The sequence below is a fragment of the Chiloscyllium plagiosum genome, unplaced genomic scaffold (assembly GCF_037043375.1).
Source record: "Chiloscyllium plagiosum isolate Xiang-an unplaced genomic scaffold, Cpla_swu_hap1 HiC_scaffold_47, whole genome shotgun sequence".
Classification (NCBI taxonomy): Eukaryota; Metazoa; Chordata; class Chondrichthyes; order Orectolobiformes; family Hemiscylliidae; genus Chiloscyllium; species Chiloscyllium plagiosum.
Window position 1 is genome coordinate 37,719,515 of NW_028270185.1, and position 20,784 is coordinate 37,740,298.

A 20,784-nucleotide genomic window follows, 5' to 3' on the forward strand; every position below is an offset into this window, starting at 1 on the left:
TAATCTAATTGTAGATGATGTAAATATAGGAGATGCTGTTCTGATTCTGTAACATCTTGCAGGCATAACCCTTTAAAGTTTTACAAGTTCATAAGGAGATGTCACATATGCACCAATATGGCATAACCGAAGTGAGTTTCAATGAATGGAGTTCACCCATCATCATGATGCCAAAGCGGGATAAGACCCAACAGTTATGTGTGGACTATCACAAAATCAATGTTGTTAGAAAGACTGATGCGTATACATATCTGAGGTTGGAGGACTGTGTGGAAAAGATTGGAGGAGCAACTTACATTTCTAAGTTGGACTTCCTCAAACGTTACTGGCAGCGAACTTTGTCAGAAAGATCAAAGGCAATTTTGTAACGCCAACTAGGATATATCGTTGAACACGGACAAATAGCCCCACGGCATGCGAAAACGAAAGTTGCAGGGGACTTTTACACATTGTTGACGAAAATAGCAGGACTACGGTTCCACGCATTGAGTGGCTTTTACTGAAAGTTTGTGCTGAATGTTAGCAGTGGGACTACTCCACTCAATGAACTGTTAAAAACAGGCAAGAAATTTCAGTGAACACAAGACTTTCAAAATGTTGTTTTTCTCAGAGTAGTGCTGATTGTGAGGAGACATGATTGACGTGTACGAAATAATGAGGAGCAAGGAATTACAGATTGAAGGAAACATTTGCTCTTTCTCGATCACCAGGGTTTGTAGATTTCAGATAAGATGCAGAAAGCTTTGTATAGACTGGCAGGAAAACTTTATCAGTCAGCGGGTGGTAGACTCAGGAACTCATTCCCTATAAAGATCAGTTGGACAGTTAACCCTTCATTCTTCTCTGATTCCACTGGCCAAAGAGTTTCGAAAAATGCTCAAAGTGAGCAACAGTTATTCGATCGATGGCTTTATGAAATGGAAAGGTGCCCTTGAGCAACGTGGACGACTATTCGGCTTCCCTCCTGTGATGACGCTGCAACATTGACTCTCATGTCCTCGGGGACATTTCATGAGGGCATTCTCGTTCTTGCAGATGAAGAGCTCATACCTTATTCCGGCTTCAGAAAAATCACTGTTTAAGCAGGATTAACGTCTGCCCTGCCTGCGAGCCAGGTAGGATTGGAACCTACAGTCTCCTGATCCGTAGTCAGGCGCGTTATCCATTGCACCACTGGCCCGATGCATACACGCACACTCAGGAGCCGTGATGTTAATACGGACACGGTTAATAGCAGTCATGTTCACCAGTTGAACAAGCAATAAAGATAATCGCTGTCACTGCTTCAGTCTAATCTTCATCACCTTTCAAAGCAGCGAATTTTCCAACTAAAAACACATATGTCCTCATGAAGTTTCCATTCAGCAGAATGAATATCTGCTCAGTCACTCAATGGAATCACTGCTGATCTGATGAATTTCGAATCCACTTCTTCAGCATAACTGACGTGAACGTGAGCCTAATCACCACATGTAATATACCAGTTAACTTTCAGAGGTTTCGAGTACAGTAACGACTTTTGCGAGTATGCAAAAAAGTGAATACTGTGAACTGAGCAAAAAAATCCCTTCATGGAAATGAATTCAGTGCAAAGTCAAACATATAAGAACGGCAGATGACGTAAACATTCCTCTGCATCACTCTGCACAGATGCTTCTCCAAGAATTGACTCTTTGCAGAATTCTTCTTTGTAATTTAGACTGTCCCAGTTGTAGATATTCTTACAATCCACAAACAAGTATCCTGCTGAAAACTACTTACTTAAGATTAAAATAGTTGACTAACTGTTCGACCAGCTGCTGTCCCAAAGTTCCGTTTTCCATGTCAATACAAGTTCTTGCAGGTGAAATTGGAGCTCCCAGCCTGATGTCCCACTGCTTCTTGATGCGTGGGAATTGAAGCCGCTGTCGTTAAGGCGGGACCCTTTAGCCTCGATATTTCACGCGCCTCCGTAACTTCGGAGAATGGAATTACGCTCAACCGATTGCATTTTCGCAGCCACATGCTCGCGCTGAATGCCATTACCATTTCCAATTAGTTTTGGGTGCACTGCGACTCAATTTCTCTGATTCCACGCCCTTGAACTGGGACTATATGACATGCCATTATATGATTATGTAAATGAGTGAGGAAATTGGTTAAGTAACCGATGTTAAAATACAGTGTTATTGAGAAATACATTTCAACAATACCCTGCAGTATGCCATGACCCTTTGAAGTTTTGTAGATATCTCGCAAATGTAATATCCTACAACCTCAGTGTTGCAATCTCTACACACTCTCCGGACATAGAATCTATATATTCAACCGAATCTGTGTTCCCACATCTCAGTCACTGTTTGACAAGTCTTCCTTTGTGCGTGTGGTTCTGTTCTTGGCATAACCTCTGCCACGATCCTTATTGCTTTTTGCATCGTGCTTTTCCATGTGGCGCCAGGATCATGAAATGGTTCTTCCTTGGCATTGTAAACACAGCAAGTTCTGCTCGAATCACAGTGACAGCAATCGGCATTTTCCCGTTTTACTCCATGTAATATGTGCTTAGCAAACGCTGAGAAAATCAATCTTTGTTTTACATGCAAAAAAAAGTGGTGATAAGTTTCCTTCTTCAAACACCCACTGTTTCACACCTTTGCGTTTCACATATCAAACCACCCTTTATCGGAGAAATCTCTCCCTCGCACAAGAACTAACTCGCCTAAACGTCCACCCTCCCATTTCACTGAGGTACTGCGCAATATAATACTCACATTTACACTGTTCATTCTGTACTACTGCGGTCACTGTTTTGGGTGAAAGTGTTCAAACCCATGGTCGGCATCTTCAAGCAATTCAATCCATTTAGATGCAGCTGTTCTGTAATTAATCCGCATGGAGCAGCTTTTACTGACACGGACAATAGATTACTGGAACATCGGGCTCAGGATAAGTGCACAGCGCAGGATTGAGCAAACGATGTTTTATTGGAAACGACAAGTTTCTGTGGCTTTCTCCATAAATTATTTCATTTGTTCATTCGGTTCCCCCGAAATATTGCGTGCAGTTCTGCAATTCACATTACAGGAGTCATGTGATCGCACTGGAAACCTTGCAGAAATTTACTAAGTTGAAAAGTTTAGGTGATGAAGACAGATTGTTTTGACTGGGGTTGTTTTCTTAAGGCAGAGGAAACTGTGATTATACATGTTTCATATGCACTAAGTAATGAGCAACATGGACAATGCAGACTAAAAGAAACGTTTCCTCTTGACCGATCAACAGGGGCGTAGACTGAAGTTAAAAGGTGGAAAGGATTGAGGAGATATGCTGAAAAATCTCATCAGCAAGCGGATGGTTGAATCTGGATTCACTGTCTGAAGGGATGCGCAGAGGCGAACCCACATAACCTTCAGAAATACACGGATCTGAACTTGAGTTATTAATGCATACAAGACCAAGTGATGAAAATGAATAAAGATAGTCAAGCGATTGCATCTGACGAAAGCATGTACAACGACCTTGAGGGCTGTCATTCTACACATACGTGGCATTCGTATAGCTGTCCATGGTGGGCTAACAGGTCCATTTTTTTCGCTTTCTTCGCTGTCACCCGGCTTTGATTCTCAGTCCGGGAGTGGGGTTTGTTTTGATCATTTCGGTTTCAGAACAGTCAGTTTTAAGTGCAATAAAGTCAGCGCTGCCCGCAAGCCAGGTTGGAATCGAAGCTCCACACAGTAGATCTGTAGTTAGGTATGTTATCCATTGTGCCACTGGCCCATTGTATGTACTACATTTGCGGTAAATTAACTTGTATGTGAATTTGAAGCCTGCCAGTCTTGCTCTTGAACCAAGTCGAAACTTTAACTACAATCTCTGGACAGTAACCAAGCGCATTATCCATTGTGACATTGTGCTCGCGCGTGCTTGAGGTTGGCATTCTGCAGAGTTGTGATCGAAACACGGACTTGACCAATCGTACTCATGTTCACAAGTTGAATAACCAGGAAAGATAATCACCGTTACTGCTTCACTCCAATGATCCACTCTTTGTGCAGCGGGAGGTTTTGTCACGAAAAGACATTCATTCTCATGAAACTTCCATTCACTTTGTGTCTACTCAGCCATTCAATGGGATCTCCGCTCATCTGATGAATTTCAAATTCACTGCACTGATTTTGCTCCATCACTTTTGATCAACTAATGCCTAATCACAACATCGTATTCAAGCTAATTTTCGAAGTCTGAAAGTATTTTAACGGCCTTTGCGAGTTTACAAGAAATTCAATAAAATGAAATGAGCAAAAAAATTCCCTTTCTGCCCAGAGCAGAGTTAGCCATATGAGATAGCACAGAGACCGAAAACATTACCTCCATTTCTCTCAGTGCAGATGTCAATAGTATCTGCTCCAGTTACAGTTGGAATTCCAGCTTGATATCCCAGTGCTCCCTGCTTCGTGTCAATGGAAGCTGCTGCAGTTCAGGTTGTAGCTCCCAGCCTGATGCGACGTATAGCACGTCAACAGAAACTGCTCCACGCAATGTTGGAACTCCCAGTCCCCGGCATTTCAATTCACTCTGTACTTTCAGTGAAATACTTCACACTCAATGATTTCATTTCTGAACACATATCCGCTGCCTCATCCCCATCCGCATTTCCAGTTTGATCTTCGCTGCTGCACCACACAGTTTCTCTTATTCCAGGCCTGAAACCTGGCACTATATGATATTCCACAGCATTGGTCACTTCCTTGTATGACGAAATTGCTAAAGTAACCGATGGTAAACTACATTTCTTTTGCAGAAATACATTCCAGCAATTCCCTGCACTATTCCCTGATGCTTTCATTTTCTGGAGGACTATATCAACCTTCGCCTTCAACAAACTAAGTGATGAAATATCCATCGGCTCTAGAGATACCGAAGTTAACCATTCAGCCAACCATGAGTTTGCATTTCTCAGTCACTGTTTGTCAAGTATTAATACTGTTCATGTAGTCCTGTTCCTTACATATCCTCTGCCACTATCTTTACTGCTTTTTGCATCATGCTATTCCATGCAGTGCCGGTATCGTGCAGTGGTTAGTGCTTTGCGTAGTGGCAGCAGAAAGATCATCTCCAATTTGACTTCCAGTATTGTCACTTGTTCCCGTTTTATGCAGAGTAAGACAGGCTTCACAAAAGCCGGAGCGAATCAATCTTTTTTGACATGAAAATATTTGTCGAGGTGATGATTTCGCTCCTTCAAACCCTGGCCCTTTCACATTTCTGCTGTCTATGTATCAGGATTTAAACGCACTAATTCTCGGAGATTTCTCCCCATCCCACGATCAGTAACCCTGCTTTAGGTTCCTTCTCCAATTTCCCTGAGGCATTTGGCTATCAAGCACTCGCATTGACATTGTTCAGTCTGTGCAGCTGCAGTCAATGTTGTTGGGCGAACGTGACCCAATCCCACAATTAGGACCTTAAAACCAATCGATCCATTTACATACTGCTGTTGTGAGATCAGTGCTCATGTAAGAATTTTTACTGACATGTTCCGGAGATCACTGGAACATCAGGCTCAGGAAAATGACACAATGCATATTCAGCAAAGGGTGTTTTTTTTTGGAAACGATCAGTTTTTCTGTTCTAATTTCAATGGTGAAGAGGAGATTGTGAGGAAACATGATTGAAATGTGCAGAACAATGAGAGATAAAGGCATGTTCGGCAGAAAGAAATGTTTCCTCTCGGACAAACGCCAAGTGGTGTCGAGTAAATGTACGAGGCAGAAAGTTTTCAGTAGATAAGCAGTAAAACCTTTATCCACCAGTGATGGTGGATAAATCTGCAACTCATTGTGATGAAATCAACACAACCTTCAGAGATATTCAATCTGTATTTGTGATGCTAAGGCATACAAGGCAAAGAGATGGACAATGGAATGAGGATAGTGAAGCGGTTGTTTCTGCAGAGAACGCGTCCAACACATTTGAGGGCTGTCACACTACGTGCCTCTGACCGCTGTACTCGTCCCTGGTCGTGTCGTGGTTCTGAATTGGCACTTTTACCACTGCAGCCCGGGTTCAATTCCCAGTAAGGGCTGTTTTGTTCAGCATCAACAGCGTGGGCATCTGTGATAGGATTCCTTTCAATCAATCAATGTCTCCACGAACATCAGAGTTAATGTCCCAGCCTCTTAAAGAAGGAGAAGGTGCCTCGGCACTCCATGAACCAACATGAGACTGAGATATTTATTTTGTTTCCTTGCCATTACTATGAGCCGCAGCGATTGGGTCGATGGCTCTGTGAAATTGTAAAGTGCCGATTCGCAGTGTGTGGGACTATTTGGTCTTCCTCACTTGTGATGACGCTGCGACATTGACTGTGATGTTCTCCAGGATGTGTACTGAAGGAGATTCTCGTGTCTGCATATCAGGAGCTCAAACTTCATCTCAGCTTCAGATAAATGAGGAAGATTAGGTTGTGAGTGTAATGAATACCTGTGTTAACCTCGAGCTAGAGCGGAGTGAAATCTACAATGTTCTCATCTTGAGTCAGGCACGTTAGACTTTGCGCCACTTGCCCCATATGTTCTTCACGCTTTCATGCTTCAGAATGAAGGGGAAAGATATACATGAGACCCACTGGGCATGTATCACAAGTTGAATAACCAGGTAAGATAATCACCGTTACTGCTTCACTCCAATGATCCATTGGAGAAATAGCAGTCAAATTCAAAAATTTAACCAGGAAAGAAAATCACCACCACTGCTTCAGTCCAATCCTCCCCACGTTGTGTTTCAGCGCGATTCATAATGAAAACATATATGTCATGATGAAGCTTCTATTCAGCCTCTTGTCTGTTCAGTCATTGAATGGGATCATCGTTGATCCTGTAAATTTCAACATTAGTTTCCAGCTTTTCCTCCATAAATCAAGATAAACTCGAGCATAATGTCAACATCAAATAGAGTCATAGAGTCAGAGAGATGCGTAGCATGGAAACAGATCCTTTGGTCCTATTCGTCCATGCTGACTAGATATCCAAACCTAATCAAGTCCCACCTGCCATCACCCCGTCCATATCCCCCCAAAACCTTTCTATTTGTATATCGATCCAAATGCCTCTTAAATGTTGCAATTGTACCAACCTCCACCACTTCATCTGGCAGCACATTCCATATACTTATTACTCTCTGTGTGAAAACTTTGCCCAGTGGGTCTCATGTATATCTTTCCCCTTTCACCGTAAAACTATGCCCTCTAATTTTTTTCCCACAGACCCCAGGAAAAGACTCTTTCTATTTACCATATCTTTGACCCTTATAATTTTGAAAACCTCTAACAAGTCATACCTCAGCCTCCGATGCGCCAGGGAAAACAGTCCCAGCCAATTAAGCCACTCCCTCTTTAGCAAATCCTCCAACATTGACAGAATCCTCATTTCTTTCTGAACCCTTTCAAATTTCGTAACATCTTTCCGATACGAAGGAGACCAGATATGCACGCAACATTCCAACAGTGGCCTACCGAATGTCTTGTACAGCCGCAACATGACCTCCCAACTCATGTACTCAATACTCTGAACAATAAAGGAAAGCATACCAAACGCCTTCTTCACTATCCTATCTACCTGAGACTCCACTTTCAAGTTAAATTTCAAACATCAGGATGCTATGAACCTGCACCCCAAGGTCTGTATGTTCAGCAACACTCCCTCGGACATTGCCATTAAGTGTTGAAGTCCTGGTATGATTTGCTTTCCCAAAATGCAGCACCTCACATTTATCTGAATTAAACTCCATCTGCTATTTCTCAGCTGATTGGCCGAACTGGTCAAGATCCTGTTCTGTGGTAACTCTCTTCGCTGTCCACCACAGCTCCAGTTAAATGACAAAAAGTAGAGGACCCAGCACGGATCCTTGTAGCACTCCACTGATCACGGGACTCCAGTCTGAAAAACAACCCTCCAGCACCACCCTCTGTCCTCTCCATTTGATCTAGTTATTTACCGTTAATTTTTGGAAGTTTTGTTCGCTTTAATGACTTGTATGGGTTTTCCGGAAATATAATATCATGGCACGACCTGAAAATCACTTCTGCAATTTAACCAAATACGCAGTCAGTCTTATGATAAAAGGCAGAAAAAGAAAATATTACCTGCGTTTCTTTCTGCACAGATTCTCCTGCACGAGCTGAATCCTTGCCACATTTTCCCTTCTTTTTGCGAGATTTCCCTGGGACAGATATTCACTCAATCTACAAACATGGGTCCTGCTAAATACTACTTTAATTCAGATTAAAATAACTGAGTATCCTTTCTCCAACTTGACATCTCATCGGTCCGTGCTCCTTATCAATACAATCTGCTCCAGGTGAGGTTGGAACTTCCAGCCTGCTGCCACAATGCCCCCTGTTTTATGCCAACAGAAGCCGCTCCATATAAATTGGAGGTCCCAATCTGATATCACACTGCTCCTTGCTCCATGTCAAGAGAAGGTACGACAGGTGAGGTTGGAGTCCCAGCCCCGGCGTTTCATGCACTTTTATACCGTCACAGCGGGCTCATCCTCATGCCCATTTCCACTTTGATCTTCACTGCTGCGCCACTCAGTCTCTCTTAGTTTAGCCCTGGGAACACGAGATTATATGATATTCTGCAACACTGATTACTTATGTGGAATATCACAATTCTCCATTTCATAAATCAGAATTCAAACCCACGCACGTTCAGAGATTTCCTTCCCTTACAAGCCCATTAAACCTCCTTTACATCGCTCCTGCCATTTCACTGAGGCATTCCATAATCTAACGTGCACATCGGGACCATTCTGTCTGTGCTGCTGCTGTCACTCTTGATGGGTAAACGTGTCCTATCCCATCATCGGGAACAGGAAACCATTCGATCCATTTCATTCCCGGTGGTTGTGAAATCAATCATCATGTCGGAGACTTTACTGGCATGGACCAGAGATTACATGTTAACAATTCGTCTTGATTTCCTGCCACTAAGCCAGTATGGCACCTTACTTGCGACGTTTCCATTAATGCCACAGACGTTTATCTTTTAACCAGTTTGCCATTGTAAAATAAACACACACCTTGTCAAAAATACTAGTCTAATTCTTGTGCGAGGTGCCTTCAGTCTGACTTTAAGCTGACTGGTTTGTGATCTCTATTACCAAGATGCTCTCCCGACGCCATTCCTCCTATTGTGCTGCTCTTGTTTGTCTTGCCATGACTGATCAAAACAGTGCTCTTGAAATCACTTCAAAAATCATTTCGCATTACAATGACACACTACATTGGAGTTGTGAAAATCCACTGTTATTTCTACCCTTTTATTTGATCATTATTGAGAGATTAACTGCCATTCGCTCCACTATACCACTAAGTTTTTCTGGTCTCTGTGGCACTCTTCCACCAGTGTCACTGCATTTTTTGTTCCTTCGCTGAATTTTTACAGTCGCGTTTGATGTTCATTTAAAACATCATTTCTCAGAACTGCAATTTTTCAATCGAGCAAAATCGCCAGCCGTTTCATTTAAAGTCCCCTATAATGATATCAAAGGGGGAAAAATGAGAGTTTCAGCAGCAGATGAACTGAGATTCGGCCGAGTTATCAATTGTCAGCGTGTGGGGCACATGTGATCGTGATGATGATAAGATCCAACAGCGCAACCCAGCAGCTTTCATGCAAACATTCGTTTGGTGTTAGCTGCACAAATTGCCAGAGTCATTTCCCTTCATTTCGCAATCGGTCTTTTTGTTTTTGGCTTTTCTTTTCCTCCTGTAGTTCTCCCTTGATGGCAGTAACTCTGTCTGACGTTCAAAATGCCTACATTTCTTATACCCCCAAATCGGATTATCTCATTTGTTCGATATTGGCAGAATAATAAATTCAAAATCGATTGGCTTTTAATTTACAGACACGTAAATGAATCTCGTTGGTTAAATTTGAATTGTCGTCAAAACAGCAACCAACTCAGGTACCTATTTCACAGCCAAATGTTACATATTTTCAATTTTCCAGTAAACTCTGACATTGCTCTCGTAAGCTCTCGGTGCAGAACATCATTCTACCTCTCTTAAAGGTACAGCACACACTTTCAACTTCATAACAATTTGGAATTGCACATCAGGTTGTCACTGGCCAACCGCACACAAAACCAGAAATACAGACCTCAAACAAAGGACAGTTATAAGTGGATAAAGGAGCAGTAAAATGTGCCATGTCACAGTCAAAGAGAAACAGGGGATAGAGAAAGATACTGTACTTGCCAGCACACAGAAAATAGTCAAGTATTTTGCAGGAATCTACATCATAGTCATGAGAATGAATTGATCTAATTTTTTTGGATAACATGGTGATGAGGTAGAACTCCATATTACCGCCAAGAGCAGTAGCCTGTAGTGTTTAGTGCAATGCAACACTGCTTCAGACTCTCTCATTCAGTGTAAAATCCATATTTGGCAGTGGGGGAGTAAGGAGCGTGCGAATACAGAGAGCAGAAGTAGAGGAGTGGGAAGAGCACAGAGGAATATTAGGCTGGAAGCAGTGGTGGATTAATGGGGTGCAAGACCATGGATGGATTTGAAAACAAATCTGAGAATTATAAAATCAGTGGAGAGTCATCGTGGGAACCAATGCAGATCTGAAAATGTGTTGCTGGAAAAGCTCAGCAGGTCAGGCAGCATCCAGGGAACAGGAGAATCGATGTTTCGGGCATAATCCCTTCTTCAGGAAGCCCTTCTTCGGGCTTATGCCCGAAACGTCGATTCCCCTGTTCCCTGGATGCTGCCTGACTTGCTGCGCTTTTCCAGCAACACATTTTCAGCTCTGATCTCCAGCATCTGCAGTGCTCAATTTCTCCAACCCATGCAGATCAGTGAGTTTTATTTAGTCAGAACAGAAGGGAAGTCAAGGAGGAAATGACAAGTAGTTAGCTTAACATCTGTCACATGAAAGCTTCTCAATCTTTTTTTTAATAAAGTTGTTGAGCAAGGCACTTGGAGAAAGAAAATCAAGGGTATGATGAAAATTCAAGATACGTTGCGAACAGGTAGTCAGATTTAACCAGATTATTGATATTCTTTGTGGAGCTATCGTGTGTTATGGATCAACTGCCATTTACTGACTCATTCTTGAGGCTGTCAAACTTCACTTGAAGGCTCCCACCATTCTCCTTACAATGTAAATTCCCATCCAGTTGATGTCATCAACAAGTTTAGAAAAATTACAAGAGGTCCAAATGTCCAAATCATGTATAATGTTTGGGAACAATTTGGTTCAAGCATTGAATCATAGAATCTCTCCAATGCAATGAGGCCCTACTCTCTCCCTATAATGCTGCATTTCGCATGCCCAATCCACCAAGCCTGGACATTCCTAGATATAATGGGCAATTCACTTAAACCGTGAATATTTGCACTGTGTGCAGAAACAGCAGCATCCGCAGGAATCCCACGCAGACACTATGAATGTGCACAATTCATGTTGGCAATCGCGTGACGATGGAATTTAACCCCGGTCTCGAGCACTGTGAGGCAGCAGTGCTGTCACTGATCCTTGTGGTACTTCACCCACAAACCAGCTGGAAATGAATGCTGGCACGTTTTCTCCAACCCCATTGTGTTTTGTGATGTTCTGTGGGACCGGATAAAAAACTTAATGAACAAGCAAAACTGTGGGGTTCCAACGTGAATTCCACTCCACAGGAGGCTTTTCAGAGATTACATAACTTGAAAGATGACTCCCAGCGCATCCACATTCTCTCATTGTCTTCCTCTTTCTTCAACATTTTGGGATGAAGCCTGTCTGGTCTAATTGACTCAAACTTTAGTCCAGTTAACTTTTGAAGTACGACCTCTTTCCTGTTCTTATTTTTTTGTCCCTTGTTTCGTATTTTTGGGACATTTAATCTCCCGATGAAGGGCTTCTGATTGGATGTTGACTGACGGCCTGTGTTTTTCCAGTACCTCATTCTTCGACACTGATTGCAAGCATTTGCGATCCTCACTTTCTCCTTTTCCACAATCCTGACATTTGCATAGTATCTCACTGTGCTGATTCGCTTTGCGTCTTGCCAGGCCAGATGATCAGCTGAAGTCTCGCCCACACACACGTGCTCTGTTTCTCCCGACTTTGAACGAAGTTTGTACCTTTCCTGTTCAGAACACCATACTATTCAGGTTCGGATAAATGATGTGACTCCATCAGACTCTGCTGTGATCTTTGATCCAAATTTGCTGGGTGCAAATCAATCCTTCTAATACCCTGTAAAATTGATTTCAAGAATATAATTGAGAGAGAACCCATTCAAAAATGCTCGGTCAAGTGTCTAAACAACTCTTTATGTGGCTCAGTGTCAAGTGCTGCCTTTTCACATTCCTGTGAATCATTTTGGACATTTTGACAGATGGAAGACGGGGTAGAATTATAATCTTATGTTGTTGATTTGGATATCCATTGCAATTCCTTCATCATTTCCAGATGTTTAACCTGTAACTCCTCACCTGCCAGTAATCTGGGACCACGTGCACTACGTGGACTGCAGCAGTTCAAGAAGATCATTTATCGACGTCTACACGGGCAATTGGAGATTGACAATATCAGCCAGTCTTGCTCATGAAAGGGCTGGAGAGTGGGGTGAACTAATCTGATCAGGGAACCAGCATTGGCACGATGCGCCAAATTATCTTGTGTTGCAATCATTCGGTAATTGCGACTAAAATTAAAGAAAAAAAGACTCACACAGGCTGCCATGGATCTGTTTCTGCATTCACCACTCCGTAAGAAAGCAGCTAATCGTTGGAACATCTGTACTTTTAGACTCAGTGCTGTGAGAAACACCTGCAAGAAAATAATAGCAAAATACTGCAGCAGCTGAAATATTTTTTAATAAAACAGGCTATGCTGCAATAACTTAGCTGGTCGGGTTTGTGCAGGGAAAGAAGGTAGATGAATGTTTTAGCGTGCGCAGACAGACATCAGGAAATAAAAATGAAGCAGGTTTTCTTCATCCTTATGATCTGAGAAGCAGAAGGAAAATGGAGTAGATTTGTGACAGTCACAGGCTCTGGGGATGGTAATTGGTGGAAAACTCATAAAGACACAGTCGACAAGAGTTATGGTAAAATAACAAAAAGGGGTATCTAAAATTCATCACTGTCAATCCAGGTAAGAAGTTCAGAAGACACAAATATACCTTGGTTTGGGTTTGGTGTGTGTAAATACTCTCCTCTGAACTCACTGTAAATGCAGTTTCGTAAAACCTTCTCTACCAGTCCAGGAGAGAAATTCACAATCATTGTGTCCTGGTCACAGTCTTGTTCCATGTACTGTGCTATACTGTAGAAGTTGGCGGACGTTATCTCAAGTCCAAATGGCACTCCGTCAGCGCCTAGTAACACCGGATCCATTGCTCACGCCACCTGAACATGCTTAAGAGAGGATAAATCAAACATGACTGGCAAGAGAAGACAGGGACAGCACAGAAACAAAAGAAAAACACCATCTGGTGTAGATTAGTGAAACGTAGATCATTTGGAAGGGTTCAATAACGAGCAGAAAACAACCGAAATGGCAAGATGAGTTATTAAGATTTAGTACGTAAGCGTGTGAACTTGAAATATAAAGAATGGTGCAAGAGTTTGTTCACATATTTAAAAGGTTACAGAGAGAATAGTAAGGTAAAACAATGACTGCAGATGCTGGAAACCAGATTTTCGAGTAGAGTGGTGCTGGAAAAGCACAGCAGTTCAGGCATCTTCCGAGGAGCAGGAAAATCCAACGTTTCGGGCAAAAGCCCTTCATCAGCAATACAGGCAGAGCGCCTGAATGGTAGAGAGACAACAGAGAGAAGAGTGCAAATTGGTGCACTGGAGATGACGTAATGGGGAACAACGAAATGGTGCAGGTGAACACGTACTTTGTATCAGTTTTCACAATGGAAGACAACAACAAAATTTGCGAATTAATAGGCACGTAGGGAAGAAGTGAATGAAATGCCAACAATAACCAGAAGATGCCAGGGAAGCTGCAAGGTCTGAAGGGATTAAGTCACTGAGACCAGATGGACTGCATTCCTGATTTCTGAAGGAGATTGCTGAGGAGATTGTGGACGCGTTGGTCGTGATCAGTCAGGAGTCATCGGCGTCAGGGTGGGTCCCAGATGACTGGAAATTTTTAATTGCAACACCCCTGCTGAAAGAAAGGGGAGAGGCATACACAGACTACTGTCGGCCATGCTAACGACAGTGTTGCACAGCACTTGGAAATGGATGGTAAAATACAGCAAAGTCTGCATGTCTTCATCAAGTGGACGTCATGTCCGACAGCTATGCTGGATCTCTTTGAGGAAGTACCAAGTAAGTTAGGCAAAGCAGAGCCAGTGGACGTGATCTAATTCAATACTCATAAGTCCTGTGATAAGGTGCCATAGGGCATACTGCTAAATAAGGTAAAAGCATGCTGTTAGTGACAAGGAGGGGATTGGCTGACTGTCTGAGTGAGAACAGAGGGGTCTTTTACAGGAGGGCAGCTACTGATTTTTTAAGACTTGCACAGCCATCTGTGTTGAGAGCATGACTATTCAAGTTACACGTTAAACATCTGGACAAAGGAACAGAGTGCATTTTCGCTACAGTTGCACTTGACACAAACGTAGTTTGAGAGACAGGTCGTGTCAAGAAAGCTGGGAAACTTCATAAGATGCTAGGCAGGCGCAGAGAGGGGGCAAATAAGTGGCAAATGCAATACAAAATGGGATGAGTCAGGTTATGCAGTATGAGAGGAAGAAGGCAGGCTTCGACTAATTTCTGTTCACGGAAAGACTTCAGAAATCCGAAGCGCAATGTGATTTGGGAGCCCGAGATCAGGCAGGTTCAGTTGGAATTCAGGAAGGAAAATTCAATTTTATAATTTATATCAAGGGGCCTCAAATACAAGAGCAGAGATGTGCAGTTGAGCATTTATATAGTCGTGGTCAGACTAGGTCCGATATCTAAGGGTATTTCAGAGTCATACAGCAGTTTAGCAGACCATTCACTCCATATATACCATGCAGAACTCATTGCCAAATTAAAATAGACCCTCCTGCCTGCCGTTGACCCAAAAACTTCCAATACATTCTTAATCAGTTACTTATCGAAATGACTTTTAAATAATTTAACTATAGTTGCATCCATCACTTCCTCTCGCGGTTTATTGCACACAGTGACCAAAGGGTAAAACAAAAGCTGCCACTCATGTCCTTTATAAATGTTCCTCTCGTACTTTAAACATATGCCCCTGGATGCGATCTCCCTCACCTTTGATGGTAATCTTATTTATGCTCCTCTTGATTTCACAAATCTCTAGAAGGCCAAACATCGAAGTCCTCTGCTCCAGTGAAAAAGAAACCACAGCCTATTTTTATAACAGAAGACTTCTATTCATGACATAATTCTGGCAAATACTTTCTGAACGCTCTCCAATATAATAAAATCCTTCTCGTAACGAGGAAACAAGAACTGTCCACAATACTCCAGAAGATATGATGACATTGGATAGGGTCCGAAGAAGGTTTAAAAGAATGATCCTGGGGGGAAGAAATGCTTGTCATAAAATGTTGAAAACTCGGGGGCTGTACTTGATGCAGTTTAGAAGTTTGAGGAGAATCTGATTGAAACTTAAACAATAAAGAGAGGGGCAATTAAAGTGGCTGTGGAGAAGTTTTTGAACTAGCACGAGAGACCAGGAGCCGACTGCACAGTATAGAGAGAAAGGATGACCATTTTGAAGTGAGATGCGGAGGAATGTCTTCAGCAAGAGGCGAGTCATCCTTTGGAACTCTGCCGTAGAGGGCTTAGTGGTCAAGTCATTGCAATTTTTCAAGACAGACATAGATAGGTCCCTGATTGATAAGAGGATCAACAGTTACAGGAGATGGCAGAAAGCCGAAGAATGAGGTTGAGAAACGTATCAACCATGACCAAATATTGGAGAGGTCTCGATGGGTTGAATGGCCGAATGCTGCTCCTTTATCTTGTGGCCTTCTCGCTATTGCGTGTGACTTCAACCTGCCCATAGACTGAGCAAGTCATATCAGTAACAATACTATGGAGGAGACTTACGTGGTGTATGTATGAGATGGTTTTCTGAGTCGGTACATTAAGGACACAAATGGAGGACAGAGCATCCTTGATTACGTACTGTTTAATGGCTATTGGTGAGCTAGCTTAGTTGGCTGGTCGACGATATTTTGATGAAGAATGACAGCAGCAGCATGTGCACAGTTCTCGTACTGGTCTCATGAAGTCCCCACATTTTCACCTTGTGCCTGAGGCACAACTACTCTCAGGTTCAAGCACCAACAGTCAAATCGCGCGATCTCTCTCTCTCTCTCTCTCTCTCTCTGTCTCCAATGAGTCAGCAGGCCTGGGAATATGTCAACTTTGATTTCAAAGCTTTATTTGTATATATGTCAAGGAATAATTGACAATCTATCTCTATGCTGTCCCTCAGGAATAGTGAATAAATCAGTGAGAGAACTCTTCATTAAGGTGGAGAGTGATAGAGCTGACTCAGATTATGAGCCGAAATCTAAATAGAAGAAATGATACTGATATGAAGCGTGAGCAAGGTACAACGAATTGGGGAACAGAACTTAAAGGGATGACAAGCACTTCAAAAACATTTGCAGGAACTGCAACTGCTTCTCACTCCTGTCTGACACAAAGAAACCGGGAAACGTGGCCATGTCATGGCTAACAAGCGATATTACTCATAGTATTGCACTCAAGGAGCCTTACAAATTGGCTGAAAATAGCAACAAACATCAGACATCAGCAGACGATGAAGTAAGAATTAATACAGAACGAAAATTTCGTTTAGCAGTAAGCATATAATGAATTGTTAAACTCCTGAAGGTATATGAATTGAGAAAACAAAAAACGATTATTGAAAACAAATCCCTTACAATGAGAAACAGAGGATGTTATAATGCGGGATAAATATATAGCACACCAAATAGATATGTATATTGGTTCTGTCATCACAGATGATAAAAGTAATATTCCTAATGTGCTGGGAAGAAAAGGAGAGGGAGAAACTGAAAGAAATCAGTATTATCAGGGAGATAGTGTTGTGGAAATTGATGAGATTAAAGACAGTAAATTTCACCAACTGCGAATCAAACAGCAGTGTACATGAAGTCACCCTAAATGCAGTGAATGCGTTCTGTAACTAGAGTGTGGAGTCTACATAGAGTAAATTAATTGTCATATTTCAATATTCTATCGACTCTGAAACAATATCTAGGGTTTGGAGGTCAGTTAATATGACGCCACGATTTATAAAAGGAAGTAGCGAGAAAACATGGAATGACAGAAAAGTTAGCCTAACACTGGAAAACAGTAATTGGATTGGACAGAGCCAGCATGAATTTACGAAACTAAAATAGGAAAGGCGATCTCGTCTTCTTGTACACAAATCGCTGAACTTAAGCATGCAGGAGCAGCAGCAGGTGAGGAAGCCAAACGGGGTGTTTGCCTTTGTACTGAGAGGATTTGAACACAGGAGCAGGGAAGACTTGCTGAAATTGTGCAGGGTCTTATTGACAGCACAACCGAGAGTGCAGTTCAGTGGTCCTTATCTAATTAAGGATGTTCTCCATTCGGAGATGGCACAATAAACGTTTACTAGACTAATTCATGGGATGACAGGACTGACGTATGAGGATTCGTTTGGATGAAAATCACTCAAGTTTAGAATGATGAAGTAGGATGTCACCGAAACAAGTAAAATTCTAAAAGGTACGTACAAGGTAAATGCAGGAAGGATGCTTTCAATGACCAGGGCGTCCAAAACATAGAGGGTTGGGAGGTGGCGTCATTTCTAAGAATATGGGTAGTCCATTTAAGACTGAGATGACGATTTTATTTATTAATCAAAGACTGGTGACTCAGTGAAATTTGATGCCACGGAACGTAATTGAAGCCAGAATGTGGAATGTTGACAAGATGAAGATATCTAAAGTTTTGAGGCAAGAGGGATCATAAGGTGTAGGCCTAAAGAAGTAGCAGGTTACTGTGCGGAATGATCATATAAGATCATACTGAATTATAGAGAAGGATCAAACATCACAACAAGCCAGGCCAGTTCTAATATTTCATATTTCCATTCTGTTAAAGGTGGGATATGAAAACCAATTGTTTTAACTGACACGGATATCAGTAACCTATTGTCTAGATTTAAAAAATAATTCTGTAAGTACTTATCAAACAGTAATCGGGGAGCAATTTTAGCATACGAACTTTAGCAATTCGAGGAGGTGCAAAGTAACTTTTGAGATTCGTACACTGGCTGTTCTATATCTCAATTTCAATTCAGTTCTCAAATTGCTGAATGTTCTGACAAAAGCGAGATAGTATGTATGAAATAAGTAAACGTCTTTAAAATGTTGCTAATGCTGGGTGGAGGGAGTGGTAGGAAAGTGTGGGGAAGGGGAGCAGTGAGAAAAACAATGGGTCGGGTTTTTGTTGAGGGATTGGCCACGAATGACCCCAAATTCCAAAACTCCCGCGACCCGCTATCCTGCTCAGGAGCCTTATCTCTCCACTTCCTGCTCCATTCTTTCTGTCTCTGACAAATTTACAGCAAGGTCAGTGATAGAGGTGTTCATGGGGTACACTTTCCCACCAATTCCAGTCACTAATACACTCCCAAGCGCCTCCCAACAACATTACATCCTCATGGACCACCGCAATCATTTCAAACAATATCACTTATTTTCAGCTCTTCACACTAAAGATAGATCAACCCACCGTAACCTGATAAATTAAAAAAAAATAAAACTGAAACAGGAATAGCGGTCGCTGACGGGGGCCTGTTTCTGAGAAGAAGACTCATGCTCTCTGTGGCTTAATTGGGGATCCCAGATAAAATATGTTTGGTTCCAAAATCATTTCATGACCAAACCTGTAACCTCTAACTGGGCTATAGCATCTGGCGCTTCCCTCCCCTTTAGCCTTAATTAACGATTGTCGATTGGAGACAACATTTCGTTCCATTGAGCACTGCTTCCGCGAGCATGCTCACAGTTCATGTTAACCGTATGCATCCTGCAGGATCCATCCCAAGTGATGACGTGTAATGTTCAACAGCGAAGAAGAGGCGGTCCTACAGGACCAAGCTGGAGGCACTGGTCCTCCAACCAATCAGAGAATCTCATGGGCTCGCTGGGCGGTCTGATAAATCAGAGAATGCTGCTTGTCGAAAATAATCTAACCCGAACTTCCACACACCTATGCTCAATCAAAGTTCGCTTGAAAAATTCTTCCAGTTCAAAACACAATTGTTAATGATGACTCTGTTCCCTTTCCCGCAGACGAAAGTGAGGACTGCAAATGTTAGAGATCAGCGTCAGCATTAGAGTCGTGCTCAGAAAGCACAGCAGGTCACGCAGCATCCGAGGATCATGAAAATCGAAGTTTCAGGCAGGCACCCTTCATCAGTAACCTTTCACGCAGCCAATTTATGATCAATATTGCTACTATCCCTTCTATTCCTTCATCCCCAGGTTTCATGCACAGCGGTCTCACAGAACGTTTGTCTTTTGTTTTGCCAAGCTACATTTATCTGATCGCTTTGGATTAGCATCATCAAGATTTCTTCTTACCTCATCAAAAAAATCGGCAGAAAGTTCACTACAATTTTCTGTGAACAATTCTATTTTAACTTTCCTGAATGAAACACATATTTCTTCACGTGGCACCTCATTTTGTCTGGTATGACCGTTTGCAACATGTTTCATACAGCTTTAAACGGTTATCCTGTCAGTACTGAATTAATTGACAAAACGATTCTCATCCCAAACTGAAAGCGTGCATACATTTTAAAGATGAGGAAAAGTGTCTGAATGAGTTGTGACTTGGACATTAGTTATCGTGAATACAATGTAAAGATAATCAGGTTGTGATGGTGTTGACCTCTACCACACTTTCAGAAGCTTCCAGACAAGCTGAATACTTCCAGGATTTTCTGTGTTTTTTTAAAATATATATCAGATTGCCAGTATTTGGCTTCTGCACTTGAACTTGGGACAAAAGGGATGAAAAGTGGGTCGGAAGCAGGATCAGTCACCTCCTTCAGTCATGCAAAACCCAGCTCTTCCTCTGGTTTTTGTAGTTTTGTGACAACACTAACTGGCTTAAATATTGGATTTTAATGATCATCTAAGTATTTATATGTTACACTTTCAGCCCAAATATGGAAGAAATAAAACATCAATTTATATCAATTTCACAATTTATGTGTGCATGTCCAGGTCATAATTCTACTTTTAAGGGGAAGGCAGCATTTCATATTGGTAACAGTAAATGCTAACGATTCGCAGGCCATGGCTGTGAGATTACGGAATCCAAATGACTGGACTTCCAGGGACAGTCGCTGTTTCTATCAACATGGGCACTGTCTGATTCGGCATTACAGTCTCCCATCCTTCTGCTCATGATGCCTTCAGTTCTGTCTTGGTTTTGTTCCGACTGGTTTCTAATGCACGGGCTATCCAATCATCTATTATGTTGCTTTTTCTAAAGAGTGAGGATCCTTCTCTCAGAGCACACTGCCTCCGTAGTTCAATGCTTAGATAGGGGAGGAACACAGACAGGGGAATAGCTGAATGCTTCCTCTCTTTGCTGCAACCAAACTCTGGTGTTGAAATTTGAAATGGGACAAAATAAGCCAATTGAGTGCAATCCTACTTTCTGGCTGATCTCTCCAAAGGCCACAGTCACTTCGCCAGAACGTGTCTGTGTGTTTGCCTCTGTAAGTGAAATGG

The 20,784-nt window shown here is 42.1% G+C and overlaps 1 non-coding gene across 1 annotated transcript; it reads right to left on the reverse strand.

Moving 5' to 3' along the window:
- Nucleotides 1–1,107: 1,107 nt before the first annotated feature.
- On the reverse strand, nucleotides 1,108–1,180 carry trnar-acg (transfer RNA arginine (anticodon ACG)). The gene has a single exon. It is a non-coding gene; the product is annotated as a tRNA-Arg (tRNA).
- Nucleotides 1,181–20,784: the final 19,604 nt, after the last annotated feature.